The sequence below is a fragment of the Astyanax mexicanus genome, chromosome 6, assembly GCF_023375975.1.
Source record: "Astyanax mexicanus isolate ESR-SI-001 chromosome 6, AstMex3_surface, whole genome shotgun sequence".
NCBI classification, from domain to species: Eukaryota; Metazoa; Chordata; class Actinopteri; order Characiformes; family Acestrorhamphidae; genus Astyanax; species Astyanax mexicanus.
This window is the reverse complement of record NC_064413.1, coordinates 23,185,375-23,198,102: the sequence shown is the minus strand read 5'-3', so window position 1 is coordinate 23,198,102 and position 12,728 is coordinate 23,185,375. Positions and strand designations below refer to the sequence as shown.

The window sequence follows — 12,728 nt, the reverse complement described above, 5'->3', positions numbered from 1 at the left end:
TGATCAGAGTTTGTTTTACAGAATGAAATGTCTGAAGGAGTGCTCATCCAAGACTGGTGATTCCATACTTTTTGCCAGGGGTTGTATATAAGCTCAGTTTTTGGAAGCAGTTTCACCCTAGCCTCCAATTCTACACTAAAGAGCTATTAGAATTATTTTTCACTTATGTATGAATTTAATTTAATTGAATTAGCATTAGCCGCTAACCACGTTAATCTCTTTTGCCGTTCAGAGTATTATCAGCCTCTAGCCTGCTGCTAACCCTGGCTAGCATTGCTGCATCAGCATTAGCATTAGCCGCAAACCTTGCTAAGTGCTAGCTTTTTTGCTGTTCAGAGGTGAGTATTATTGGCCTGTAGCTTGTGTGTTTACTGTGTTAAAACACGCTACGTGGGAAAAAACGCTAGCTAATCCCATCAGCGTTCCTCAGTGTAGCACTGTAGAGTAGCATTAGCCGCTAATGCCAAAGCTGCTACACCCACCCTAAGTGGAAATCTGGAAATCTAAGCTTACTGTAAGCAAACGGAAGGGCTCTACTCACCCAAATAAACAGTTTTACAGAGATAAATCTTTGTAGATTAACATCCAGCACTTGTTTGAAAATTATTTTTTAAGAATTACAGTTTTGTTTACTTAGCATACCTTTACTTAACTTAACCCACCACCAGAGCTGGGCGATATGGCCCAAAAAAAAGTCGCTAAATGACGCCATCGCCTAATTTGCATAATACATGTTTTTGAAGCTATAAAGGAATAACATTGTGAGAGAGAAAAAAGTGAGTAAAAAACACTCTAAATAGGTTAGAAATTATACAAATGAACTCCAACAAATGAACAACTTCTGTTGCTTTTTAAATAGTCAGTCACTTCTCAAAATAACTTTATTTTTACGTAAATTACATAAGTCATTTGCCGTGTTGTTAAATGTTATTAAGAGCAGTTTTTCATTTTATTTTTTTTAGCTTTCTTAAGTTTTCTTTATTTTCAAACCTATTATAGACAAATTGTTGAATAGCTTTTTACAAAGAGGGAGACACTGTGGATGAGGTGAGTGACGGCTATGTGGTGAATGAGGTGAGTGACTGACTGAGACTGTGTGAGTTAAATTCAGTGAGTTTTTTTTGTGTCACACTGAAGACACATTTATATTTATATTTCTGCTCTGTAAATACGGGGCGGGGTCAGTCAGCATGCACAGTGTGTTCGTGGAGCGGGGTGTGTGTGTTCTGAGTGTTTGAGACTGCACTGTGAGTGTTGTGGGGTGGTGCTCACAGCAGCACCCGCTGCAGCGCGGAGGACAGTCGCCAAAAGTCTCCAATAACACCGCAAAACTCGCTAGATTTGTCGCTAGTCGCTTTTTTTTTACAAAAAAAGTCGCTAGAGGGTCGGAAAAGTAGCTAAAAAATAGCGACAAAGTTGGCAACACTGCTCTGCCGTCATGTTGTGTGTGTTTATGGTGGGGGGAGAGAGGGGCGGGGCTACGCTCAGGGGAGCGTCAGTGGTGAAAATTAAATTAAAACTTTCATAAAAACACATCGTCCTTAACTGTAAATTCGAATTAATCAATAAAACCGATTAATCGCCCAGCTCTACCCACCACCCTGCTAAAAACCTGCAGAAAACTTGGCGACACCCCTGTTCCTTACTAGTGTCACATAATGAGCCTTATAATCTTGTGTGCCTTAAGTATGAAAATATAACAGAAAATAGACTTTATTGATAGTGTGCCTTATAATCTGGTGCACCTTATAGTGCGAAAAAATACGGTATGAGCTATACATTTTCTAGTGAAACTACATGTAAAAAAAAATAAAACCCTGTCAATATTGCAGTCTTTGGTCTGACTGGCATTTTATTCTGCTATGAGAAAATAAGCCGCCTCTATGACAGATCGGTACAGCATGAATGTTTCAGTGATCTGGAACTCATTAAACAGAGTTATAACAGAGATCCACTTGCCATGACATATTTTAGTAAATAGCCACTCAATTTGCTCAAATAGATAATCATTTGGCCACCCATATTTTGGTTAAATAGCCTGTCAGGCAGCCACTGATAGCGTGATTCAGTGTCCTGTATCATTCCCTCTTTTATTTTCTCAGTCTAGTATCTTGATGAGGAGTAATCATTTCATTACTGCTGACCATGAGACTGCTCATAGACCCGTAGAGACAGAGTTCTGACCATTTTTCAAGTCAGTGTGTTCATATCTATCTGTACTCATATAGTTTAGAGGCAGTTTCCAGTATTTTACTGGGTGTGAAAATCTCTCATTGTTACAGCTTTTTTTGGGGGATCTCAGGAATTTAAAAGTTGTACTTAATGGTCATGACTCATGAGTCATGAGCGATCTCAAGAAAACAAAATAAGAGCACGGTTGTTTGTGTGATGTCAAGACAAAAGTAGATTTCTTGTTACCACAAGAAAACAAAAGTGTACTATTAAACATAATTACAGCTTATTTTACCAAATATTGTAATAATAAGTTGGAATCTTGGCAAAAACTATTGTTATTTGGAGATCACAGAAGAAAAAGAAAAGAAAAAAAAAAAATATATATATATCATTAATTGCACTTCTGCACTTTTAATTGTTAAATCTGGACACCTGCGCTTCTGTACAAATATTAATTGACAGTGTTGAAAAACCTATTGCATCTTGTAGTGTAATGAATAATCTGAATCTTTTTATTGTCCCTTTAGACTGTGTTGACATTTCACCATAAATATAATATTAGAAATTCTCCAAAATAACATGGAATAAAATATTATTTTACAATTGCGTCAGTTGAAGGTTTTACCTGGAATTAAAAAAAACGTTTTTTACTTGACCATGAAAACATGGAATTTTCTATCTTTTAAAATGTGACATTTTCTAGCTTGGAAATACTGAAATGTTTTTTAACAGGTGCAGAAATGAATTCAGCATTATTAGTGAAGCTTGGAGGTAAATATGAGCTGAATAATGACTGTTCTAAATGTGTAGATTGACACTGCAAGGGCACTTCAGTCATTTTCACTCTGCGCTCTTCCTGTTTGTGCCAGCCAGCGCCTGCCTGCCTTGTTTTGACGGAGCTTGGTTGAAGAGCACTTGGGTGTATTAGGCTTCTGATTAAAGACTTGATTGACCCACCTGGCACATCCAAATCAGTCGAGCAGCAAATGAATTTGCTCACTCCGACACTTTCTCGACACTCTATTTTTTTCAGAGATAATTACGTTGCTTGTGTTAATGAGCTTGAATCTACGGGACCAAAGATGAGCACTCACTGAAAGAACACATGAAGTGACTGATAGAGATTTGAAGATTTGATTGACATCTGTTCACCACCAGCCATTTGTCTGATTGTTTATGGTGGTAGTAGCTGTTGTTGGTTCTCGGTTCTGTGGTTCAGTGGTCTTGTTTAGTGCTGTTATGGGACGTCAATTAACTAGCACAGCATTCCGGTGGCCTGGACTCATCAGCATGCAGAACGAAGAGTACACCAAGATGAGAGGGGGCGGGGGTCAGGGAGAACAAGCGAAAGAAGGCAGGAAGAAAGACAGAACTGGGAGGCAGAGAGACAGAGTGAGGTATAAAAGTGTGAATGAGGAAAAAAGAGAGAGAGATAAGGAAGGACGAGTGGCAGTGAATGAAGTTTAGCAGAAAAGCTAGCAACATACTGAGAGGAACAGAGTTAGATGTAGATAGATATGGAGAGACAGAATCAGTCCTAGGAACAGGCAGATGTCTAGGCTGCAGTGTAGTAAGATGAGACCTAAATATTGCATGAATGCTCTGCCTCATTAGCTACAGTAGCATGGCTGCTACCACTGTGTTTAGCTATAAGATGAGGATTCATAGGTTTCTACAGGTTTCTGTGTCTGATTCATAAAAAATGCAGTCTACTCAGGATTCTCAGTGAAAGTTTAGTGATTCAGTCTGGATCTGGATTTTATCGTGTTATTAGGAAAATGCTAGAGATAATGACAACACAGTTTAATGTTCATGTCTAGCAGTGAGCTGTCAATACTTTGGCAGTGTTAGGATGTACTGCTACCCTTTAATTTGGATACAGAGACAATCATCAATACACTGCTTTTTAAGTGAGAGCAAGTTAAAGGTCTCCTTCTGCTAAAATCCATTTTTTCTTGTTCTTTGTGAAATGCAATAGGTCTCTCAGAGTTGTATATGCATGCTGAATATGAAACTCTTCCTCAACCTCCACTGTCTGCAGTAGCTAATAAAACAATTGTTCAGAAAAAACGAATCAATCAGGAAAAACATTGTGTCTACATCAACTCGTGAGTTCATGGCCTCGCCCACCTTGGCTCTTGATTGCCCACGGGCAGAGCTGAAGTCAGGCAACTACACTGTCTCGTCAGATAGGAGCTAACAGTGCTAAGGACAGCTTAACAAGTTATTTTTCTGTATTATTTGTGCAAATTTTACATCAGTGTTATATATGCTTTGCCCAGTAATTTAGCGATAAGGAACAAATGGTTTGAATTTGTCTATGGAACAGCACCAGCGAAGTACAATTCAGATATGTAGGTGTATTTTTAGAACAGTTCTGTTTACACTAGTTAAAATTAAAAATCCACCCAAGGTTTTGTTCCAAAAAAACAATTTAATTTTTACTTTCTGGACCTGGACTACCCGCCTCTGTGTGTTTACATAGGTTTACATAGGATCTCTGTTGGATTTCGCGTTTTTTTAGAGACTCTAAGACTAGGTTAGTAGCTGAACTGCACTTTGCATTGTAAAGTAACATATGATCGCAAAGACTGTTATTAGTGTAAAAATATCTTTGTTTTAAAACGTTTCTACCCTTCTCGCTGGTGTCGCAGTGCTGTTAGCCAATCAGAGATGATATGTTTGCATGTTAGAATATTCAGAAACAATATAGCTATATATATAGAAATACTATCCTTTCTCCCCGCCCTACTCCTCCACCGAACTAAAGCAGCATTATACCGGATCACCGGAGCACTTTTTTTACAAAAACAGCTCACATGACATTAATTCATACTAGAGACCACAACTAGACTCTTTTTAAAATGAATGAAGAAAATGATGGAATAAGACCTTTAATACACCTCATACTCTATCAGTATTTCTTTATGCCTCAGTGTGTAGCCCATCCCCGTATGTTTTACATACAGAGCAGCACATTTTCCCCTTTCATTTGTCTCCTCTTACATGTTTTTTTATTGCCATGTGTAAATCCAACATTTAGTTTTTCCTGTGCTAATAATGGCCAGTATTTCTGCTACATTCATTGCAACAGTCATTTAAATTGAAGGTTACAGGAACCGGTGTTTTGTAAATCCAAGCTATAAGAAAGAGACCACAGACAGCAACAGATTACATGTGAGTGAAATTTACACAGAGAAAGGCAGCCAGTCTTTTAGTAAACAAACAAATGCTAAAGGTAAGTTACCTCAGCTTTTTATTGGTAAGTTTAATATGGACAGTAATGGAGAGCCTCGCTTGGAAAAAAAGGCAGTTGCAGGAGCCTAGCTAACAATGTTTTCTGAACGTCCCGTTTAATGTTGTTAGAATGTCCTGTCTGTCAAGTTTTTAGGTTGTCCTTTGTATAATGTGTTTAAATGTTCTGGCAATGTCACTGCAATGTCCCATTCTAATGACGCTGTAATGCAAATCACTATTATAAGACAATTTCTGAGTTTCTTCGAACAATATTTCTGTAGCGTTACAGGCTAACCTTCCAGGAAACTATGGAAAGAAAATGTTGCTAAATGTTCTTATAATGTTCTCTGTTAGCTGGGACCTTACTGTTCATTGTTCTCTATTAACAGCTACATGAAGTAGCCGAGTTTTAGTAGAAATTAAATCCGCTGCACTTTTACTGTTGGAATATTACACTGACCAGGCAAATTGGGTACACAATGTAAAATCTTTAAGCTCTGTAAGCTCAATGAAGGTAATGGTCTGAGGGGACAGGTCTGCCAAATCAAAAGGTGAGTCTGGCTCCACCTCGACTGCACCTTGGCTACAGATTTGACAACATGGCAGACAGTTTTGCTATAATTTCTATGGAGGGGTGGGAAATGATACCACAGCGTCCATATTTTCTACAGTCATTGGTTTGGGTTATGAGATAATTGTGTAAATTTAGCATTTTGGCCAGACCATCTCATTAAGCAAAAGGACAATCAAATGCCTAAAGGCATCAGGACGAGCCGAACTGCTGTTTTAAATCTGTATCGTTAAGCAAATGTCAGCCCACTGTCTTCTGGTCCGGCCGCCAAATTATGGCTGTCAGTGCCAGCAGAAATGAGCGTGCTGCTTGTCTCTGCACATCGTCTTGCTTGCATGCTCTTGCCCATTTGTGTCTGGTGGTCATTCAAAACTGTTTCCTTTTCATCTTTTCAGCTCCTCAGTGTTATTGCCTGCTCTTTGCCACATGGACAGCTCGGAATGACTTGAGGAGATGACAGACAAAATTTAAGCTATAGACTGAGCTGAGCAATCACAAAAGCAGAAATCTCTGGCTATTTTATATTTTGATCTCATAAAGGTTTGTGGTTGTTACTGTAAATGCACTGCCATGCAGTTGAGAGGTCATCCGGTGGGGGAAATCAGAATCAGACAGCTTTACTTAGAGAACATAAAGGCTAACAAGTTGAGGAGAGGCACAATTCTATCCGAATCGTATTGATATCAGATACTTACTATTTTTTTTTCTAAGATTCTTATCATTTGCAGGAGAACATTAACTGCCGGTTACATTAACTGCCAAAGACAGCCACATTCGCCGTTTGTGTTGGACACAGAATAAATTTGGGATGATGTGACTGATGGATTAATGTGATGCCAACTGTGCTCTCTGTGGCATCACCAGCGATCAAACTGCAGCAGGTTGTTCCTTTAAGTGATTGACATCCAATCAATGCTTAAAATGTACTACTTATCTAAACCCGTTTTTATCATTGTTATGAGGACCAGGTGACACTAAACAATGTCTGCACAATATATCGTTTAAGCATCGTCATTGTGAAGTGTACATGCGCAATAGTCACATTGCAGGACGTGCAATGTTACTTAAGGCAATTAAATCAAACACGTCATGTTGCAATGTTTTGATTCTTGACACAAGAAGTAGATACACAGCGTTGTCTGTGTCTGTATGAGTGTAAGGCTGCTGCCTGTCACTCACACAGACACAGAAAGTAAACTTGTAAACGCATATGTCGAAAGCTATGCACCTCAGTCCAGCACAGTTTTGAGCAGATATTTCCAGTTACAGCTCAATTCACGCTTTTAATCCAAGAAAAGCGCTTTATTTACCTTTTACAAAGCCATTTAAATGCCTGATTTAAGGGCCGATTACGGTTGTTCTGCTGTTGTCAGGTTTTGAGTGCTCTGCACTGATAAGCTCTTGATTGGTACGGATGCAAGACAGCATGCGGGTGGGGCCGGGGCTGGTGACATCATGGCCTCTGAGATATATATTGTCAAAAAAAGAACATTTACTATATAAAATGTTTCCAATATCGTGCAGCCCTACACTAATTTACTGGTAATTTAACAAATGAATGATTTTGAAAATTAGTAATGTCCCAGAATCAAAATGTTGGTGAATGTTATGCTTAAATGTAACTAAAATATAATTTTACATTGGTGTACACATTAAATGATGATTTAAATCATGCTGAATTGGGCCAGGAAGATATGTTGCCATTTTTGTGTAGAAACAATACAGGCTGTTTTAGCTACACAACTGTCTGTTCAAATGAAATAAAAATGAACATGGGTTAGTCTTATGTTGTTGATTTGTTGTTTGTAGTGCCAAACTAATAATACTGAACTTTGAGTTCCAAACCAGTGTGCGAAATGATCTATGACCTTTGTGTAACTTTACACCCCTAATTGGCACAAACTACACTGCTGGTTATAATTCTTCTAACCTGTTATATTGGTCAAGAGGTCAAGAGCTTAATTTGTCTTTAGTTGTTGGTTTAACTGAACACAAACTGTACACAGAGGAGCTTCTCACACACCATGATGCAACATAGAGCAACGTAGCACTACAAAAGACTACATACAATGCAAATATATAGACATAGAGCAAAAAAATACAATAATTACACAGGACGGTTGGCACAATAAATACTGATGTTGGGCTTTCACAGTAACATTTTTGATTATATATAATTGCAATAAAATATATTATTGTCATTTTAAGACCCGTGTAATGTCAAGAATACAAGGATTATATAATAAGGCAATATTTCAGACATTAATACAATATAAAAATGCATTCCTAAATAAATAAATCCTAAATATAATCCTATTTTTTTCAACCAAGTAGACATACAGGCTCATTAAAGGGGTAATATTAAAGTAGTAAAAACACCAGTTGAACACCTACTCATTAACAAATTCAGATCACACATCTGTGAAACTTAAAAAAGGCTAAAAACATTCAACTGACTCATTCACCAGTACATCACATCACAACATCACAAATTTTCCCACATTGGAGAAAATACATTCAGAAATTAATTTTCCACCAAAGGATGAAAGAAACTGAGCTATAAATGTATAGGTTAAGACAACAGAGATAACAATGTGCTAGATAAATAACCTTCAGTCTTGCATTTGAATGATCTTGTTACCATTTCCATTACTAGATCATGCATCATATTGATTAAATGATTAGATGAAATATGGCCCAAGGTGAAACTGTTCTGTGCTGTGATTTCCAGCAGCTGCCTGTAAAAAAAAAGCCTAGCAAATTATTTTGTTGAGATATAGGGCATAAATAGCTGACCTATTACACTGGCCATTGAGTATAAATAATCAAAACACACACACGCACGGGATAATAATAGGATGATTATAGATAATGGCTTTTATTTGGGCTTTTAAAAATTGTTTTGGTGTGTCCTTTTGTCCAGTTTCTCTGTATTCATGCTAGAGCTCATTTTCTGATGCATCTCATTAGTGGAGATGCGAATGCACATCATTCTTGTAAGCTGGGATCAGATGGATCCAGTGGTGGCAGATGGAAGTAGTCTTTTGTGGGCTATTGTGTTTCACTGTCAAGATGAATAACTAAAATAAGGCTGAAAGCAGACCAATTGTACTCCATGCAAATAGTCTCCTACTGGGTATGGTCCTGAAGGTCATTCTGCAAACTGCACTGCACTGCATACTAAATATACTGATCATCCCAGACCAGCAGAGTCTGAGGCGTTTTACCTCAGGCAGTCTGTTAGGTAAAGCTCACCTGTGGATGCTGCAAGCTCTAACTGGGGCCGGTATATATGTGTGATGTACATTAGCCAGTCTGTTTGAACAGTATGAGTGACTGTTTTTACCTCATAGTGTGATCTTATAGATTATTGGTACTGTGAAATGTTGTACCACCCAGGGTTGAAACTAACACTGAGATTTAGCCCAAATCTATACAGATGACACCATTTAGTTTTAATATTGTTAAGCAAGAGCCAACCATTACTTACTCCAGCAGGACCCAAACATTGCTGTTTGTTTTATTTTGGTGGTGTGTGGTCTGGCACTAAATGTCCTAGGGCAATTTCATCCCTCCAAACCAAGTCCAGACTAAGTCTGGACCAAGGTTTGTATTTGTGTTACATTATATATGTTTGGTCCAGTGAGTTTTTCATTTGTTTGTAGAATCAGAGTTTGGCAAGTTTCTTTTCTGGCTGTCTTTCAGAATCGGGCTCCCCTTCGTGGACATGCACGCCCGCAGAATGAGTGTAAAAGATAAAATAAGGGTTAATCTACTGTGTGATGCATTAGCACATACCAACTCTTTTTTCTCTGGTTTGTTTAAAGACTGCGTCAACTTCCTTTAATTGGTCCAAACATCCAAGCCATCTAGAAAAAGTTTTTCACACTATACCATGGTCCAGTAGATCCAGACCCTTTTCACACCTGCTACCTGCGGCCCTTTTCACACCTGCTACCTGCAGACCAAAAAGAAAAGTCTGAAAGTCTAGACCAAACAAAGTAAGTGTGAAAACATCCTAAGGTCTTGTTCACATGTATAAAGATAATTTTGAAAACATAGCTTATATCAATTGTTTTGGCCTTGTGTTAACTAAAAAAAAATCTGCATTTTAGGTAACACATTTTTTCGGAGGAGCCTGTTTTTAGTGTTTTTGTGAAAATGCTACAAAATATCCTCTCTGCCTGATAAGCAGAGTGTATGTGATCTGATTATAGAGACCTGTCTTTTAAACAACGCACAATGCTGTTGTTTTTAGCATCACACTGTTAGGTTCGGTTTGGCCATTACACTTGCTCATTGAGGATTTGGCATCAAACTTTGTGCAATGTTAGCACCCCGTGCTGCTGAAGTACAATGCTTAGTACTATACCAATCATGCACTGAAAGATTTTTGAAAAGAAACAAAAAATAAATAAATACTAAAGTCTGACAACCATAGGCTGTCCTTTGCTTCACTACCAGCAGTACTAGTAACAGCACATTGTATTATTTTAAAATAAGCTTCTCAGTTTAATATGCAGAAACATTGAACAATAGATGCAACAGAGAGGAGCAAACACAGTACTCATTTTAACACTGATTATGCGGCATATCATTAATAATTAGATCTACAGTGAGGACAGACAATATGATATCCATTTTACTGCAGAATTATGACACTATATCATACTGAATTATTATACACTACATTAAATATCTGAACAGTGTTGTGAGTGAGTGATTGCAGTTGGTCATTTCTTAATATCTAAGGCAACGTTCACATTACAAGCCCGGGTGGCTTGCTTTTGTTGTTTTTGCAGCTATAGCTGCACAGCTGCACCAAGAGATGTGTGGGTACGAGAGAAGCGCGTAGCGCATGCGTAAAAGAAAAAAGAAGCATGAATTCTGATTTGACCGTTTACATTCTTGTTGCATGTCCATGGATTGGATACGTATCCGATTTTGGACCACGTATGAAAACGACTCAAATCTGTTCGGATTTGGCACGTTCACACAGCTATGAAAAAATCAGATCTGAGCCACATTGAGCAGAAAAATCAGATTTGAGTCACCTCAGCCTGGTAATGTGACACGTAAGGTCTAGCCAGCTATACCATAACCACGTGCTGGGTGGAGGGGTGGAGCTTTGCGTGTATTTATTTATTATTATTTTTTTTAGTATTTGTTTATTATGGCCTGGCTAATTTTTTTTATTAAGATATAAATAGTAAGCTGGGTGTGCGCTCTGTGGTGGCACCTTAGAGTAGTATTACGCTTCATTGGAAGGAGAGTCGGGATATATTTTTAGACGTTTTGATTTCAACGTGCTCTTTAGGAGTATCCCACAATCCTGCGCTTCAACTGTACGGTGTGCGCGTGTGAGGTGTGTGTGCGCGCGCACAGGGCGGTCACTCAGCAGCCACCGCCTCGGGAGAGCGCAGAGCATCCATCCGCTGATAAACTCCGAGTACAGCCGGTACAGGTTAGCTTGCGTCCCTTTCTTTACTCCTTTATTTCTGCTGTTTTTGGCGTGTTTACCATATGCGCGTGTGTTTAGTAAGGGGGGAGAGAAAGAGAGTGTGTGTGTCTGAGTGGGAAAGAGAGAGAGAAAGTGACAGAGTGTGTGTGTGTATAGAATAGAGAGAGAGAGCGCAGTGCAGCACTTACTTAGCTAGTAGCATCCCAGCCTGGCGGAGACCGGGGCCGGGGCGTCCTTCTGATTTAACTCCAGGTCCAGGTAGGCTAATTTATTAGCCTACAGCCATTTTAGAAAGGTAACCTAGCCTAAATACACCGCTCAGGAGACTAACAAGCCTAATTACGCACAGAAGCCGGACTAAACTGTGCGGACTAGTGTTTATCTCTGAGGTTTGGAGGTATTATCTTGTTAAAATAGCCGTTAAGCTCCAATAACCGGTTAACACCGCACCGCTGCACGCGCGTCCCAACTGTCGCCTGGCCGCGATTCAAAACAACACAATACAGCGGTATATAGCTAACTAACTAGCCTGCTAACGTTAATACACCGGTCCTGTTTGTTCTGCTGCTGTTTCTGCTGCTGTTCAGACCAACGGTGGGATTTTTTGGTGTGTTAGCGGTAGGACTGTAGTAGGCAGGAAGCTGCTGCGGTTTCTGGTAGGCTCTGGTGGTCTGTGATAAAGCTGATAAGCAGATATAAGCTATAAGGGCTCTGATGAGCTTCTGACTTTGTCTCGCTGAAGTTCACCGGCCTGTGCTCCAGACACGCGCTTCTGCAATGCGGCGGGTGTGGCCTGAGCTCTCGGGGCGTACACTACACCTAAACCGGCCTTTCTTAACCTAGACTACACTAGACCTGAGCTAGACTAGGGCTGGAGCAGGTCCACCCTCCACACAGGTCTGGAGTAAGCAGTTTTGTGCCGTGTCATGCTCAGATGAGTTATAGAGGGACTCCAAAAATGCAGCAGATCAGATCTCTGCAGTGGCTGCACTGATGGGAGGAACTCCTATTGGCTGATGCTGATATCTGTGTATAATTGTATACACAAATGTAGTTATATGGTATATAAATGCTATGGACTGATGTTTGATATGTTTGGTATGTTTATTAGGATGTGTTGTATTTTTGTATATGGTTTACAAAACAGAAACTGGAAGCTGGACTAGCTGGAGATTTGTAGGTAATTAAATGACTGCAGATGTTTTAATGTCTTGCTCTTCTGCAGTACTTAACATACACTTTAAATTATCAATACAGCATATGTCCCATTTGCCCAAAATCTTA

At 39.1% G+C, this 12,728-nt stretch overlaps 1 protein-coding gene and 1 long non-coding RNA gene across 19 annotated transcripts in view; one reads left to right on the top strand and one right to left on the bottom strand.

Moving 5' to 3' along the window:
• Positions 1-12,728, top strand: part of epb41l3a (erythrocyte membrane protein band 4.1-like 3a) — a 146,769-nt gene that overhangs the window by 37,632 nt on the left and 96,409 nt on the right. For 14 of the 18 annotated variants that reach the window (XM_049480021.1, XM_049480019.1, XM_049480013.1 and 11 more), the window contains exon 1: positions 11,310-11,447. The exons of 2 other annotated variants lie outside the window; for them this stretch is intronic. The gene's annotated coding sequence lies outside the window, so the exon portion shown is untranslated. Of the gene's footprint in view, positions 1-11,309; positions 11,448-11,613; positions 11,740-12,728 lie in introns of those variants that run through there. 2 more of the 18 variants (XM_049480011.1, XM_049480010.1) reach the window with 2 other exon arrangements.
• Positions 7,994-11,759, bottom strand: LOC111193362 (uncharacterized). The gene is made up of 3 exons (XR_002650473.2): positions 11,633-11,759; positions 9,782-9,941; positions 7,994-8,721 (listed from the first exon to the last, which is right to left on the bottom strand). It is a non-coding gene; the product is annotated as an uncharacterized LOC111193362 (long non-coding RNA).